This window comes from Procambarus clarkii, chromosome 48, assembly GCF_040958095.1.
Source record: "Procambarus clarkii isolate CNS0578487 chromosome 48, FALCON_Pclarkii_2.0, whole genome shotgun sequence".
NCBI classification, from domain to species: Eukaryota; Metazoa; Arthropoda; class Malacostraca; order Decapoda; family Cambaridae; genus Procambarus; species Procambarus clarkii.
Genome location: NC_091197.1, coordinates 14,827,800 through 14,845,070, shown reverse-complemented (window position 1 = coordinate 14,845,070; position 17,271 = coordinate 14,827,800). Strand labels below are relative to the sequence as shown.

Here is a 17,271-nt window from a genome sequence, read left to right as displayed (position 1 = left end):
CTACAACCCCAGAGCGCTGTCCACTCAGCTGTGTGGTCCCTAATAGGGACATGTAACAAAGGGACCAGTTTGACCCCCAGGTCCCCCCAGGTCCCCCCCAGTGTGGGTTTACACTAAGCTACACTAAGTAGCTCTTATTCACGGAGACTTGATATAAACTGCGTGCGTGTGCGAATGCGTTTCGCGCGGGCAGGCATGCACGCGCGTGCGTGCTGGCTTGCAATGCAAGCACGCTCCTAATTTGGCAGGAGGCCTGGTCGACGACCACGCCGCGGGGGACGCTAATCCCCGGAAGCACCTCAAGGTATGTACGGTAAGTTGAAGAAAAAGAAGTGAGTCTCAACCAGTGAGTAACAGCGGCGATGGGAATGGGGGGGGAGGGGGAGAAGGAGGGGGGGGGGAAAGGGAGGGAGGAAGGAGGGGGGAGGGGAAAGGGGGAAGGGGAAGGAGGGGGGGAAGGGGGGGGGGTGTTGCATGATTGGCAGACACGCAAAATTCTCTCGCAACACGCGACATCATTAGCCTGTGGGCGTGCTTCAGCTCACAGAACCCACCTCACAGGCTCACCGACTTATTCAGTAGCCTGCCAGACAAGCACACACTAATTGTGCCACATCGGTCTTCAGCTCCTGGACCCGCCTCCCAGCTCATATTTACGTCTACTCTGGTTACGCCTAGGTAAGATTGGTGCTGCTATAAATATTTTTTTGGAGGGGGACTTTGGTATCAAGTGAAGTGTAAATAGTTCAAAATTTAGACTGGAATGTACATGCAACGGTCCATATTTTGTACTGATGCTTAATAGTCGTTGCAAAGCCTAATTTTGCAGGATTAGTTAACACATAAATACACTTTACTCTCATATTCACATGTAATTTAAAATACTGTGAACACACTCGCAACATCACACACACACACACACACACACACACACACACACACACACACACACACACACACACACACACACACACATACACACACACCGTTAGAAAGAATTTTTTCAGGGTCAGAGTAGTAGACAAATGGAATGCATTGGGCAGTGATGTGGTGGAGGCTGATTCCATACACAGCTTCAAGTGTAGATATGATAGAGCCCAGTAGGCTCAAGAATCTGTACACCTGTTGATTGACGGTTGAGAGGCGGGACCAGAGATTACATTCACTTTATCACCGGCTGGGGAGGGGGGCGGGGGCCGGGGAGAGGGGGGGGAGAAGGGGTGTGGGGCAGCTGCCATTTTCGGGGAAAGGGGGGGAGGGGGATTGGAAAGGAATTGAACTATTAGGAGAAAGCCCCAAGCCATAACGACTATATAGCACTGGGAAGGGATCAGGATAAGGATTTGGGATGGGACGGGGGGGAAAGGAATGGTGCCCCAACCACTTGTGGACGGTCGGGGATTGAGCGCCGACCTGCATGAAGCGAGACCGTCGATCTACCGTCCACCTCAAGATGGTACATTTCGAGATGGGAAACATAGCATGAGCCCAGCTTCCATCCTGTCATACACTGTATGACACACTCTGCTACACTGACCTCAGCTGTCATACACTGTATGACACACTCTGCTACACTGACCTCAGCTGTCATACACTGTATGACACAGTCTCCTACACTGACCTCAGCTGTCATACACTGTACGACACACTCTCCTACACTGACCTCAGCTGTCATACACTGTACAACACCACCCTGACCAAGGCTGGGCCCCACACACACACGGGGTCCGGTTCCCACAGGAGAAACATCACCTGCTGTAATTCTTGTGATGTCTTCGTATACATTTTCCACAAGAGAGAATTCCATTTGAGCACTTACCTCCGGTAACTCCTTACAGCTTTCACTTGAGGATAGCTGACCAGGGGTAGAGTGAGTGAGTGAGTGAGTGAGTGAGTGAGTGAGTGAGTGAGTGAGTGAGTGAGTGAGTGAGTGAGTGAGTGAGTGAGTGAGTGAGTGAGTGAGTGGAGTGGGTGAGTTAGTGAGTGGAGGATGATGAAGAAGCAATGGCCAATGACTGGGAGTATTAAGAGGTTACTCAGACTACAGGGGTGAGTACAGAGCCATGAGACCTACCTATGGGCGTGGTCGGTGTGGGCGTGAGGGGCGTGGGTGTGGGCGGGTAACGGGGCGGAGCTTGACGGGCCGCTCCATACTTACCTGAAATAATACAACATGAATTAACATTTTTTTTTTTTAAATAATGCTTTGATGATCACTACTATATTTAGAGATACGACACACACACACACACACACACACACACACACACACACACACACACACACACACACACACACACACACACACACACACACAAGCAGAACACGCAGCACAACAGCATGTAACAGTTCTAGTCCGCTGTTTGTTCTGGCACTCTGTTACCGAAGACTAATGAACATCACTACAGGACCAACAATTGCTTACCATACAGGCTTTATAGTGCCTTGTAAACTGTATACCCTAAGTATACTGCATTATACCAGAGATACTGCAGATGGGAGTCTCTGAACATCCAGTATACTTCAAATGGGAGTCTCTGAACATACGCCCAAAATATCCCATAATATGAACAAATCCACAAGGGTCGTGACGAAGGTTCGAACGCGTTATCCCACAGTATACTCGTGAACCTTGAGGCTCAATGAACCATCTCTTCGAAGGTCTTAACTTCTTAAAGTTTACACTCCATAAGAAAAGGCTCTCGTCCGGAGGGGGGCTTCGTTTTCCAGTGAGGTGGGGGGGGGATGTGAGGGAGGTGGGAGGGAGGTGGGAGGGAGGTGGGAGAGAGGTGGGAGGGAGGTGGGAGGGAGGTGGGAGAGAGGTGGGAGGGAGGTGGGAGAGAGGTGAGAGAGAGGTGAGAGAGAGGTGAGAGAGAGGTGGGAGAGAGGTGGGAGAGAGGTGAGAGAGAGGTGGGAGAGAGGTGGGAGAGAGGTGGGAGAGAGGTGAGAGAGAGGTGGGAGAGAGAGGTGAGAGAGAGGTGGGAGAGAGGTGGGAGAGAGGTGGGAGAGAGGTGTGAGAGAGATGGGAAGGAGGTGGGACAGTCTGGAAAAAGCTTTTCGCTATATTCCCCATCACTGTTTCCTGGATCGAAAATGTGACTTTACTATGTTAGTTCTGATGGTGAATTGTGCCTGGAACTGATGATGAATGGTGCCTGGAACTGATAGTGAACGGTGCCTGGAACTGGCAAATGATAGTGACACTCAAACCCCCGTATCCAGAGACCTCAAACTCCACTCGAAGACCTTCTCAACCCGCAGCGGAGAGCAGTCAAACTTCAGCAGACAAAGCAGAGAGCAGACAAGTCTCAGAGACACAGCAGAGAGCAGACAAGTCTCAGAGACACAGCAGACAGACACCTGCAGAGGACACAGCTGACGAATGATCTCTGGATATTTATAACTCACTAATGATGGGATGTTGAGCGCCCCGACTTGTCGAGATGGACTGATGGCCTGGGCTAGCCTTCCAGTTGGGGGCTTCTGCGCTATCCTGGTGGTGGGTGGAGGGTCTGGACGCTATCCTGCAGGTGGGTGGAGGGTCTGGACGCTATCCTGCTGGTGGGTGGAGGGTCTGGACGCTATCCTGGTGGTGGGTGGAGGGTCTGGACGCTATCCTGCTGGTGGGTGGAGGGTCTGGACGCTATCCTGGTGGTGGGTGGAGGGTCTGGACGCTATCCTGGTGGTGGGTGGAGGGTCTGGACGCTATCCTGGTGGTGGGTGGAGGGTCTGGACGCTATCCTGCTGGTGGGTGGAGGGTCTGGACGCTATCCTGGTGGTGGGTGGAGGGTCTGGACGCTATCCAGCTGGTGAGTGGAATATCTAGACGCTATCCTGCTGTGCCTGAGAGTGCCAGATACCCTTCACTTCCTTACATGGATGATGCGGACGAGGACCCGGGAGGCGGTGGCGCCGAGGACGTGACTCCAGTTGGTATTGGGATGACTGTTTACAACTTCCTTCTTCCGTGTCCTTCTCTGGTCCGTTCTGTCTCACTTCTTTATCACACAATGTTTTCGATTTCCCCGTGACGGTGCCGGTAGATGAGATAAGCAGCCCTCCCTCCCAATAGAGGCACTTCCCTCCCTAATGAAGCCCTCCCTCCCTCCCAATAGAGGCACTTCCCTCCCAACATCGGCCCTCCCTCCCTCCCAATAGAGGCACTTCCCTCCCTACAGCGGCCCTCTCTCCCTCCCTCCCAATAGAGGCAGTTCCCTCCCTACAGCGGCCCTCTCTCCCTCCCTCCCAATAGAGGCAGTTCCCTCCCTACAGCGGCCCTCCCTCCCTCCCAATAGAGGCAGTTCCCTCCCTACAGCGGCCCTCCCTCCCTCCCAATAGAGGCAGTTCCCTCCCTACAGCGGCCCTCCCTCCCTCCCAATAGAGGCAGTTCCCTCCCTACAGCGGCCCTCCCTCCCTCCCAATAGAGGCACTTCCCTCACACAACAAATCATAAGAGAAGAGACGACCAACTAAATAAACTGAACTTGTAAGAGAATTTCCCGAGTCACTGGGAATAATTGCTGGGTACAAGACAGCCATATATGGCATTGGTCTTTGTTTGTGATACAGCGTGCGTGCACGCGCGTGTAGTTGTGCTTGCGGGGGTTGAGCTCCGGTTCTTTGGTCCCGCCTCTCAACCGTCAATCAACTGACTGATGTACAGGTTCCTGAGCCTACTGGGCTCTATCATATCTACATTTGAAACTGTGTATGGAGTCAGCCTCCACCACATCACTGCCTAGTGCATTCCATTTGTTAACTACTCAGACACAGAAAAAGTTCTAATGTCTCTGTGGCTCATTTGGGTACTAAGTTCCGATCTGTGTCCCCTTGTTCGTGTCCCACCCGTACGCGAACATGTTGCAAATTTCCGAATTTGCAACATGGTAACTTTTCGAGTAACTTTGTGTGATGTTGTAACAGATGGCGCTCTAAAACTGGTCTCAGGTAGGGGGCTAAATGACTCCTTATTTAGGTTCCTGACTTGTGCGTGCGTGCGTTATGGGTGTGTGCGTGCGTCGGGTGTGCGACAAACACACACACACACACACACACACACACACACACACACACACACACACACACACACACACACACACACACACACACACACACACACACGAAGCTGGAAAAAGTCCAAAGGTATGCCACTAGACTAGTCCCAGAACTAATTGGCATGAGTTACGAGGAAAGACTGCGGGAAATGCATCTTACGACACTGGAAGACAGAAGAGTAAGGGGAGACATGATCACAACCTACAAAATCCTCAGAGGAATCGACCGGGTAAACAAGGATGAACTATTCAACACTGGTGGGACGCGAACAAGGGGACACAGGTGGAAACTGAGTACCCACATGAGCAACAGAGACGTTAGAAGGAACTTTTTCAGTGTCAGAGTAGTTAGTAAATGGAATGCATTAGGCAGTGATGTGGTGGAGGCTGACTCCATACACAGTTTTAAATGTAGATATGATAGAGCCTAGTAGGCTCAGGAATCTGTACACCAGTTGATTGACAGTTGAGAGGCGGGACCAAAGAGCCAGAGCTCAACCCCCGCAAGCACAAATAGGTGAGTAGGTGAGTACACTCTCCCTCTCCACACAAAGGCCATAACTGGCCGACCCCTCACACAGTATCCACCAGAGAACTTTACAAAACACCTCCAAAGCCTACCTGATCAACCAGGCTGTGATTCACGCACCAGACTGCGTGCAGCCGCGTGATCCTGAGACAACCACAGGTAAAGGCACTAAACTGAACCCACTAACAAGCGTAATAACCTCCCAAACTAACCCCCCCCCCCCTTCTCCTCAGGCTGGACCAAACACATGCCAATCACCTCGGAACGAAGGCAGCAATTAAAGGATTAATCAGAGGGGAGATTGTCAGACCATCCAGGGGACGTCTACGGCATCTCTCACCCCTCACACCCCCTCACCCCTCACACCCCCTCACCCCTCACACCCCCTCACCCCTCACACCCACTCACCCCTCACACCCCCTCACCCCTCACACCCCCTCACCCCTCACACCCCCTCACCCCTCACACCCCCTCACCCCTCACACCCCCTCACCTCTACTTAATGATCCGGACTCTCGTAATTATCGACTCCAACAACGAAAGCGGAAGTTGGGTCTCTCAGTAGGCCGCCAGGCAGCGTTAGATCGCGTTGATTACCCAATCTTCCTGCGATCAGTTGGGTGGTGGTGGTGGGGGGGGGAGCTGTGATTGGCAGTAAGCGACGGGGGGGAGTAATAGAGTGGTAGCGGGGGGGGGGGGGGAAGGAGGGATTTAAGACGGAGAAGGGCAAAGGAAGAGGTGTAGGGTAGGGGGGATGGGCGTGGGACAGGGGGGGATGGGCGTGGGACAGGGGGATGGGCGTGGGACAGGGGGATGGGCGTGGGACAGGGGGGATGGGCGTGGGACAGGTGGATGGGCGTGGGACAGGGGGATGGGCGTTGGACAGGGGGGGATGGGCGTGGGACAGGGGGATGGGCGTGGGACAGGGGGGGAGGATGGGCGTGGGACAGGGGGGGCGTGGGACAGGGGGGATGAGCGTGGGACAGGGGGGGGCGTAGAACAGGGGGGGATGGGCGTGGGACAGGGAGGGGATGGGCGTGGGACAGGGGGGGGATCGGCGTGGGACAGGGAGGGGGATGGGCGTGGGACAGGGGAGGGGATGGGCGTGGGACAGGGGGGGAGGATGGGCGTGGGACAGGGGGGGGCGTGGGACAGGGGGGATGAGCGTGGGACATGGGGGATGAGCGTGGGACAGGGGGGGCGTAGAACAGGGGGGGGATGGGCGTGGGACAGGGGGGGGTGGGCGTGGGACAGGGAGGGGATGGGCGTGGGACAAGGGGGGGGATGGGCGCGGGACAGGGGGAGGGATGGGCGTGGGACAGGGGGGGGATGGGCGCGGGACAGGGGGAGGGATGGGCGTGGGACAGGGGAGGGGATGGGCGTGGGACAGGGGTAAGACAGACTTCCAAACAATATTATTCTCCCAACAATGATGGACGGAGGGCCGTAAGATGTTGTGCTCCCGCAGGTAATCACGACAAACCTGGTGCGGGAACGGTTGGGCAGTGTCCAGGTGCCGAGTCCTGCGTAGCACGGCCACAGTGGTGTCACTATAGCCTGCCTCACACTAGAGAACTGTAGCCTGCCACACACTAGAGAACTGTAGCCTGCCTCATACTAGAGAACTATAGCCTACCTCACACTAGAGAACTGTAGCCTGCCTCATACTAGAGAACTATAGCCTGCCTCATACTAGAGATCTGTAGCCTGCCTCACACTAGAGAACTATAGCCTACCTCACACTAGAGAACTGTAGCCTGCCTCATACTAGAGAACTGTAGCCTACCTCACACTAGAGAACTGTAGCCTGCCTCACACTAGAGAACTATAGCCTACCTCACACTAGAGAACTGTAGCCTGCCTCATACTAGAGAACTGTAGCCTGCCTCACACTAGAGAACTATAGCCTGCCTCACACTAGAGAACTATAGCCTGCCTCACACTAGAGAACTATAGCCTGCCTCACACTAGAGAACTATAGCCTGCCTCATTCTAGAGAACTATAGCCTGCCTCATACTAGAGAACTATAGCCTGCCTCACACTAGAGAACTATAGCCTGCCTCATACTAGAGAACTATAGCCTGCCTCACACTAGAGAACTATAGCCTGCCTCACACTAGAGAACTATAGCCTGCCTCACACTAGAGAACTATAGCCTGCCTCATACTAGAGAACTATAGCCTGCCTCACACTAGAGAACTATAGCCTGCCTCATTCTAGAGAACTATAGCCTGCCTCATACAAGAGAACTATAGCCTGCCTCACACTAGAGAACTATAGCCTACCTCACACTAGAGAACTATAGCCTGCCTCACACTAGAGAACTATAGCCTGTCTCATACAAGAGAACTATAGCCTGCCTCACACTAGAGAACTATAGCCTGCCTCACACTAGAGAACTATAGCCTGCCTCACACTAGAGAACTTCTTTTTAACTTTCCATTTGCAACTTTTCGCTTTTTCTTTTTCATTTTTACTCTTTATTTTTGCTCTTGCAATATTGCCTGAATAATTTAGGGTAAGGAAATGGGCACGGGTCATTTTCCTTAACAATTCACAAGATGAATACAAAGGAAAAAATCTTAGAGGTAATAGATCAGTGGGTCTCAGGAACGGTGTCTGTGTCCCTGACCTGTGGCTGACCTGTGGCTGACCTGTGGCTGACCTGTGGCTGACCTGTGGCTGACCCGGGAGGCGACCCTAGCTAAGACTTGGGCCTCAGTCTTAAGTCTGATTCACTGCTGACAGCTGACGGATTTTGGTGCAGACTTATGGGGATGGTGAGCTGACTGACTGACTGAGAGAGAGAGAGAGAGAGAGAGAGAGAGAGAGAGAGAGAGAGAGAGAGAGAGAGAGAGAGAGAGAGAGAGAGAGAGAGAGAGAGACAGACAGACAGACAGACAGACAGACAGACAGACAGACAGACAGACACACAGACAGGACGGGACAAGACAGGACACCACGAGGGCAGGTCCCGTCCTGTAACTACCCTGAGACAGTTAAACACACACTGTTGGGACTCCACATTATTTCTCACTTATGTTAATGGTCCAACTACACGAGTTGAGTCCTATACGACAATGCTCAATTAATGAGAAGAGTCGAGATTGATGAGGTTTGCAAGATTCTCCAAGATGACTTAGACAGCCTGCAAAGTTGCTCCGAGGAATGGCTTCTCGAGTTCAACACCTGTAAGTGTAAGGTGACGGAAATGGGAACTGGTGATCAAGAGGACTGTAGATAGTGAAGGGAAACTACCTCCCTGTAGCAACTTGGGGAAAAAAAGATTTAAGAGCATCTATAACACCAATTATAAGTACAAATAGCATAACATCAGCAAAAGACAAGGTAATTCAAGAGTCTAATTAAGAACGTTTTCAGATAACTGTACACCTACGTGAGACCAATTTTCAAGTATGCATCCCCCATCTCAAAAAATACATAAAATAAGCTTTAAAACGTTCTGAGGTTACAACGGACCCTTACAAAGGTTACAAAGGTTGCAGAAGCGAACTCCATTCACAATTTCATTAGTAAATACTAGAGAAAAAATGCATTAGTAGTCATTGCACTAGATAACCGACGGCCGGAAAGCCAGGGTCCAAGAGCTAAAGCTCGATCCAGTCTCACTACCAATCCTTCCTTACAAAAGTTCGAGCCTTATGTAAGGCCACAGCTGGAGCACACGCAGTACCTTACGTCGAGATGGTTTCGGGGCTTAGCGTCCCCGCGGCCCGGTCCTCGACCAGGCCTCCTCGTTGCTGGACTGGTCAACCAGGTTGTTGGAGGCAGCTGCTCGCAGCCTGTCCCACAGATCGCTAGTTATACACACTTGCAATACGAATCATCCCGTGACAACCTCAATGAAGAGGAGTAGGTAGGGGAGAAGTAGAGACGGGGGGGGGGGAGCAGGAACGGAAAAAGGGGAAATAGGGGTGCAAGGGGGGGGGGGGGGAAGAGGAGGGGATGTAATGGAGATAATAGGGGAGAGGGAGTGGGAAGATATGGGGGAGGGGGGGACGAGAAAAGGGCACAAGACAATCAGATCTTTTTGCTAGTGGCTATTGTGTGATGTTTATACTAGGGGGGTTAATATGGGTGGGATGTTTATACTAGGGGGGTTAATATGGGTGGGATGTTTATACTAGGGGGTTAATATGGGTGGGATGTTTATACTAGGGGGGTTAATATGGGTGTGATGTTTATACTAGGGGGGTTCATGAGGGTGTGATGTTTATACTAGGGGGGTTCATGAGGGTGTGATGTTTATACTAGGGGGGTTCATGAGGGTGTGATGTTTATACTAGGGGGGTTAATGTGGGTGTGATGTTTATACTAGGGGGTTAGTTCAAGTGTCTGAACTAACCGCCTGACGCCTGGAGTAAAAGTTGATGGGGGTAAGGACCCCAAGCGGGACCCCACGCGTGACCCCCAAGCGTGACCCCAAGCGGGACTCCAAGCGGGACTCCAAGCGGGACCCCAAGCGTGACCCCCAAGCCTGACCCCAAGCGTGACCCCAAGCGTGACCCCCAACCGTGACCCCAAGCGTGACCCCAAGCGGGACTCCAAGCGTGACCCCCAAGCATCAACTCATCCAGAAACGCGGCTGCTGATTGGGCCCTCCAAGCGGGCAAATTTCCATGACGTCATCAAAATGTTTCCGCCTTGTTAAGGCCAAAATTTAAGGCCAGAAGATTCGTGCTAACTATCCCTGGGGGGGGGGATGAGGGGGGGTGAGGGGGGGGGGGGAGGGGGGGGGGGAGGGGGGGGGGGGAGGGGGGGGGGGAGGTGGGGGCGGCGACCTCATCTATCCACCATGACCTCTAACCGTTGACACGGCAAAGGTGGCTAGCCCCGAGCCTCTGGTCCATGCTCTAATTGACACGAGTAAATTTCTCTATCCTAGAGAAACACAGATGTAAATTTCTCTATCCTTGTGAAACACAGATGTAAATTTCTCTATCCTAGAGAAACACAGATGTAAATTTCTCTATCCTTGTGAAACACAGATGTAAATTTCTCTATCCTAGAGAAACACAGATGTAAATTTCTCTATCCTAGAGAAACACAGATGTAAATTTCTCTATCCTAGAGAAACACAGATGTAAATTTCTCTATCCTAGAGAAACACAGATGTAAATTTCTCTATCCTAGAGAAACACAGATGTAAATTTCTCTATCCTAGAGAAACACAGATGTAAATTTCTCTATCCTTGAGAAACACAGATGTAAATTTCTCTATCCTTGAGAAACACAGATGTAAATTTCTCTATCCTTGAGAAACACAGATGTAAATTTCTCTATCCTCTCTATCCTTGCTTTTATCGACACATGTAAATTTAGGTGCATTATTCCACTAATCTGACAGCTGAGTGGACAGCGCTTCGGATTTGTAGTCCTGAGGTTCCGGGTTCGATCCCCGGTCGAGGCGGAGACAAATTGGCAAAAAGTTTCTTTCACCCTGATGCCCCTGTTACCTAGCAGTAAATAGGTACCTGGGAGTTAAGACAGCTGCTACGGGCTGCTTCCTTGGGAGGGGGGGGGGTGTAACAAAAAGGAGGCCTGGTCGAGGACCGGGCCGCGGGGACGCTAAGCCCCGAAATCATCTCAAGATAAACAAAATCCAAAAGAGCCGTTATCTTGAGATGATTTCGGGGCTTTTAGTGTCCCCGCGGCCCGGTCCTCGACCAGGCCTCCACCCCCAGGAAGCAGCCCGTGACAGCTGACTAACACCCAGGTACCTATTTTACTGCTAGGTAACAGGGGCATAGGGTGAAAGAAACTCTGCCCATTGTTTCTCGCTGGCGCCTGGGATCGACCCCTGGACCACAGGATCATAAGTCCAGCGTGCTGTCCGCTCGGCCGACCGGCTCCTAGGGGCTTCACCTCTGATTTATAATTGTCATTAGGACTTGTAGATGTATTATACATTTGACTGTTGATGGAGTTTATACAACTTTTCTATCACGTACGAAAAGAAAAGTATAGCAGTAGTGTTGATACTCATGGTATTATATATATAATTATATATATATTTATTTATATATATATATATATATATATATATATATATATATATATATATATATATATATATATATATATATATATATATAAGTTGAAATACATTTTTGGGTGTGTCGTGAGAGAGAGAGAGAGAAAGAGAGAGAGAGAGAGAGAGAGAGAGAGAGAGAGAGAGAGAGAGAGAGAGAGAGAGAGAGAGAGAGAGAGAGAGAGAGAGAGAGAGAGAGAGAGAGAGAGAGACCCCTTCCTCCAGGGGAGAGTTATAGGCGACGTTATAATTACAAAAAAAGTTTTTAATCCCCCCCCCACGAGAAGCCCCCCCCCCTTTCCGTGCACCCCTTCCCCCCCCACACACAAAAAGGGGTGATGAACGGCCTCGCTGGCAGAGTTCATACATGGGATGGGGGGGGGGGGGTGAGGGTTGTTGAACACTGAAGATATTACACCAGTCGGGCCACGAGGTGAACGACGGGTCGTGCCAGGGGGAAGGGGCAAGGAACGACGGGTCGTGCCAGGGGGAAGGGGCAAGGAACGACGGGTCGTGCCAGGGGGAAGGGGCAAGGAACGACGGGTCGTGCCAGGGGGGGGGCAAGGGTCGTGCCAGGGGGCAAGGGTCGTGCCAGGGGGGGGCAAGGGTCGTGCCAGGGGGGGGCAAGGGTCGTGCCAGGGGGGCAAGGGTCGTGCCAGGGGGGGGCAAGGGTCGTGCCAGGGGGGCAAGGGTCGTGCCAGGGGGTGGGCAAGGGTCGTGCCAGGGGTGGCAGCCAAGGGTCGTGCCAGGGGGGGGGTGGCAGCCAAGGGTCGTGCCAGGGGGGGGGTGGCAGCCAAGGGTCGTGCCAGGGGAGGGGGGCAAGGGACGACGGGTCGTGCCAGGGGGGCAGCCAAGGGTCGTGGTGCCAAGGGGAAGAAGCACTCCCACCACCCGGCACCACTCGCCTTCCGCCTGAAACCACCACAAAAGGAAATCCCACGACAAATGAAGACAGGGGTCGAGGCTCGCTAACCAGACAACGGCCACTGGTGTAGAAGTAATGGAGGGACGGGGGGGGGGGCGGGGGTCAGGAGAAGGGGGGGGCGGGGGTCAGGAGAAGGGGGGGGGGGCGGGGGTCAGGAGAAGGGGGGGGGGCGGGACAATCAGGGGGGCGATCCCCCCCCCCCCCCTTACCAACACGACGCAGCGAAACATCACTGGCCAGTTTTCTCCACCAACCTAATGACTAAATTGGGTGAAATTAGGTAGAATCTCCCATTACAACCAAACTTGAAGGCCAAATGCATGACCTAAGAAGGTCAGGGTCGGCCCTATTGCTTCCAGTGAAAAAGATCCTACGGCGACGTCCCCCAACAAATCGATGGGATGTATCTGCCCGAGTTCCCAGAAATTTATTATTTTACGCTACATTGTAAAATATGAAGCGGGAAATAAAAAAATAATATAAAATAAAATCAATCCGGTCTCAGCCTCCTCCTTATCCAGTTTCCGTCCGCCGCCTTCCTGTCCCCAAATGTCAGGGTCCGTGGTGGTGGGGCGGGACGGGGTAGTGGGACGGGACGGGGTGGTGGGACGGGACGGGGTAGCGTGGCCCCAAGTGCCCCGACCCACACCGGCGACTCTTGTCAAAGAGGCGTAAAGAGGAACTTAACAAGAGCCTCGCGATGTTCACTTGTCATTAAAAACTTCAATGTTCTGGTGAGCGTGTCACAACTTGTGCACATTATCTCTTTTTCTTTATATATATATATATATATATATATATATATATATATATATATATATATATATATATATATATATATATATATATATATATGTCGTACCTAGTAGCCAGAACGCACTTCTAGGCCTACTATGCAAGGCCCGATTTGCCTAATAAGCCAAATTTTCCTGAATTAATATATTTTCTCTATTTTTTTTCTTATGAAATGATAAAGCTACCCATTTCATTACATACGAGGTCAATTTTTTTTTATTGGAGTTAAAATTAACGTAGATATATGACCGAACCTAACCAACCCTACCTAACCTAACCTAACCTATCTCTATAGGTTAGGTTCGGTTAGGTAGCCGAAAAAGTTAGGTTAGGTTAGGTTTGGTAGGTTAGGTAGTCGAAAAACAATTAATTCATGAAAACTTGGCTTATTAGGCAAATCGGGCCTTGCATAGTAGGCATAGAAGTGCGTTCTGGCTACTAGGTACGACATATACACAAACACCTCGCTGTGTGTTGGGAGGGGCCTCGCGGCTGAGCGGACAGCGCTCGGGGGTCGTAATCCAAATGGCCCGGGGTTCCATTCCCGGCGGAAACAAATGGGCAGAGTTTCTTTCACCCTGATGTCCCTGTTCACCCTAGCCGTAAACAGGTACCTGGGAGTTAGACAGCTGCTACGGGCTGCTTCCTGGGGGATGTGTGTGTGTGTGTGTGTCCATGTGTAAGAAACATATATGTAGTAGACATGATTGAGGAAAAATAAATTGATTAGAAAGGATTAGAAAGGATTCTGCATACACAAATAGTAAATACACGCACAGATATACCAAACGACTATATGTGGAATGAGCTGGTAGATACGAGAGGCATATCTCTAGGTAGATATGAGAGGCATATCTCTAGGTAGATATGAGAGGCATGTGGGTCCTCTTTTCAGGGGCTGTGAACATAGATATCTAGTAAAGTATCTAGTAAAGATACTGTGCATGTATAGGAGTCGATGGTGAGGGAGCCATGGTGCAACCCGTTCTCGCACTTTCGTATAGTCAATATTGACTTATTAAATACGTGCATATGTGACATACTAAACATACTAGTTTACCTTGAAAAGCTTCATAGAAAACACCGACTTTACCTAATCTTCTTAGTATGTTAAGATAAGCATCTTATTGCTTCGTAATTACAATTATTACTTAACCTATACCTATAATAGGTTAAGTATTAACCTATTATAAGGTTAATAATAAGTTATATTACTTAACCTATACCTATAATAGGTTAAGTAATAATTGTAATTACGAAGCAATAAGATGCTTATCTTAACATACTAAGAAGGTTAGGTAAGGTCGGTGTTTTCTATGAAGCTTTTCAAGGTAAACTAGTATGCTTAGTATGTCACATATGCACGTATTTAATAAGTCAATATTGACTATACGAAATTGCGAGAACGGGTTGCATGGTGTAGGAGGGAAGCAGTGTGAGGGAGAATGAGAGGGGGCAGTGCCAGGAGGGATGAGGGAGGAGTGTAGTGTGAGGGAGAATGAGAGGGGGCAGTGCCAGGAGGGATGAGGGAGGAGTGTAGTGTGAGGGAGAATGAGAGGGGGCAGTGCCAGGAGGGATGAGGGAGGAGTGTAGTGTGAGGGAGAATGAGAGGGGGCAGTGCCAGGAGGGATGAGGGAGGAGTGTAGTGTGAGGGAGGTGACACAGTGCCCCAGCAACAGGTCCTAGCAGGGAACAGGGCCGCCAGGAAGAGAAATGCCTTACTAATGGTTCACTGCAGAGTCAATATGTCCAACTCTTGGTTGCCGGACTACGGCTGTTGGTGATGGGCCTCACGCCTCCGGCCCTCTTGTCACTGCCAGGAGGGGCCCCTTGGCAGTGACAACAGTGAAAGACATGAAGATGGTGGAAGCAGTGAGTTACAGTCCCACACTAAACAAAAGACGACCAGACTAGGTGCAAGATTTGACTAATATCGGCTCTTCTGAAACGCAACGTCCCCTATTGAATATGGCAGACAGCTTCCTATCTTGAGGTTATCTTGAGATTATTTCGGGGCTTTTTAGTGTCCCCCGCGGCCCGGTCCTCGACCAGGCCTCCACCCCCCAGGAAGTAGCCCGTGACAGCTGACTAACACCCAGGTACCTATTTTACTGCTAGCTAACAGGGGCATAGGGTGAAAGAAACTCTGCCCATTGTTTCTCGCCGGCGCCTTGGATGGATCCCAAGATCACAGGATCACAAGTCCAGTGTGCTGTCCGCTCGGCCGAACATGTTGAACCGCGGACCTTTGTAGTTTATACAGTGTTCTCTGAATGTGCCTATGGCACCTCTGCTCTTCACAGAGGTGCCATAGGTACTTCTGCTCCTCACAGGTTGTGATTCACTTGGTCGTAACAAATCCTTTAGGTAGAATTTAATCAAATGTGACTCCATAGAAAGTCATCATCCTCACATGATGATTAAGTGCCAATAGATGATAGTGTCATTCGCTGTGATTTAAAGCAGAGACACAATTTGTCAAGAATGAAGGTTTCACAGAAAACGTCAATGCTAACGAATAGCAAGGATCTATTAATGTAGTTAATGACTATTACACTCGGGGCTTAATTACTGTGGATTGGTGTCGTAGTAATCTAATCACCCCCAGAGAGACACGTGGTATAAGTCTTTACCGACCCATAAAGCTCTCTCTCCCTTGGGACACAATCCTCATTCACCACTCTCAGTGATCACCAATCAATTAACTCGGCTTCCAATCACTGCAAGTTTTTTTTTTCAAAATGGGAGGAAAACATGGAGCTCAATACTGATGGCCGGGATCACATTAGCGTATGTAACAAATCAATTACACTATGTCAATGGATCATTCATGCATGATCCATGAATGGATCATACATGAATGTGTTGTGTGTGTGTGTGTGTGTGTGTGTGTGTGTGTGTGTGTGTGTGTGTGTGTGTGTGTGTGTGTGTGTGTGTACTAACCTATTTGTGCTCACCTATTTGTGCTTGCGGGGGTTGAGCTTTGGCTCTTTGGTCCCGCCTCTCAACTGTCAATCAACTGTGTGTGTGTGTGTATGTGTGTGTGTGTGTGTGTGTGTGTGTGTGTGTGTGTGTGTGTGTGTGTGTGTGTGTGTGTGTGTTCATTACACATTTGTAACGACGTATACACTAGTCGTTACTAAGTAGCACTCAACTACTATAGTGCAACTACTAGTACACTATACAATTGCACTCAGGCACTCTGGGACAACTTCTGGCACCTCCCCCCCCCCCCCTCCTAAAGTCTTGACCCATCTCCAATCCTCACTTGTGTGAGGATTGGAGGGCACTCCCAACCTTACGACACTACTGGTAAATCTCAAGGATTTACATGCAGAGGCAACAAGACGGAATCCTTCAGTTTTAAATCAAAGTCTAATACTTATAAGTACGCAGCTTCTTGATTCATTCACTTCTTTACTCATTCACTCAGGGCTATATAGTCGCAGTGGCTTGGCGCTTCCTCCTGATAGTTTGCTTCATTCACTCAGTCAGATCCTCATGTCTCATTGGAGAATATTATGAGGCATTCGTTCCGAATCAGCACAAGAAATAACTCCACATGAAACTTGGATGCATGACAGGAAGTGCCATTCAAATGTCAAATTCAAAATGTCCTATTGAAATGTATGGGTGCAATAGATATGCTGAGACAATCCTATCAACATCAAGGGGCCCAGACAAGACTTTTCAACTCTCTCACTACACTGGGACATAACTGGTCGACCACTCACGGTGTTCAAGAGAGAATTTGATAAACACCTCCAAAGGATACCTGATCAACCGGGCTGTGACTCATACTTCAAACTGGGAGCAACTGCGTTTAACAGCCTGGTTGACCAGACTACCAAACAAAGAGGTCTAGTCAGAGACTGTTCCACGGGGATATTGATCCCTGGAACCAACAACTGACAG

General features: G+C 50.4%; 1 protein-coding gene across 8 annotated transcripts in view; it reads right to left on the bottom strand.

Moving 5' to 3' along the window:
• The window catches only part of LOC123764803 (Calmodulin-binding transcription activator), a 671,468-nt gene that overhangs the window by 126,076 nt on the left and 528,121 nt on the right, over positions 1–17,271 (bottom strand). The window contains exon 1 of one of the 8 annotated variants that reach the window (XM_069302640.1): positions 2,075–2,143. The exons of the other annotated variants lie outside the window; for them this stretch is intronic. The gene's annotated coding sequence lies outside the window, so the exon portion shown is untranslated. Of the gene's footprint in view, positions 1–2,074; positions 2,144–17,271 lie in introns of those variants that run through there. 8 annotated transcript variants of the gene reach the window in all.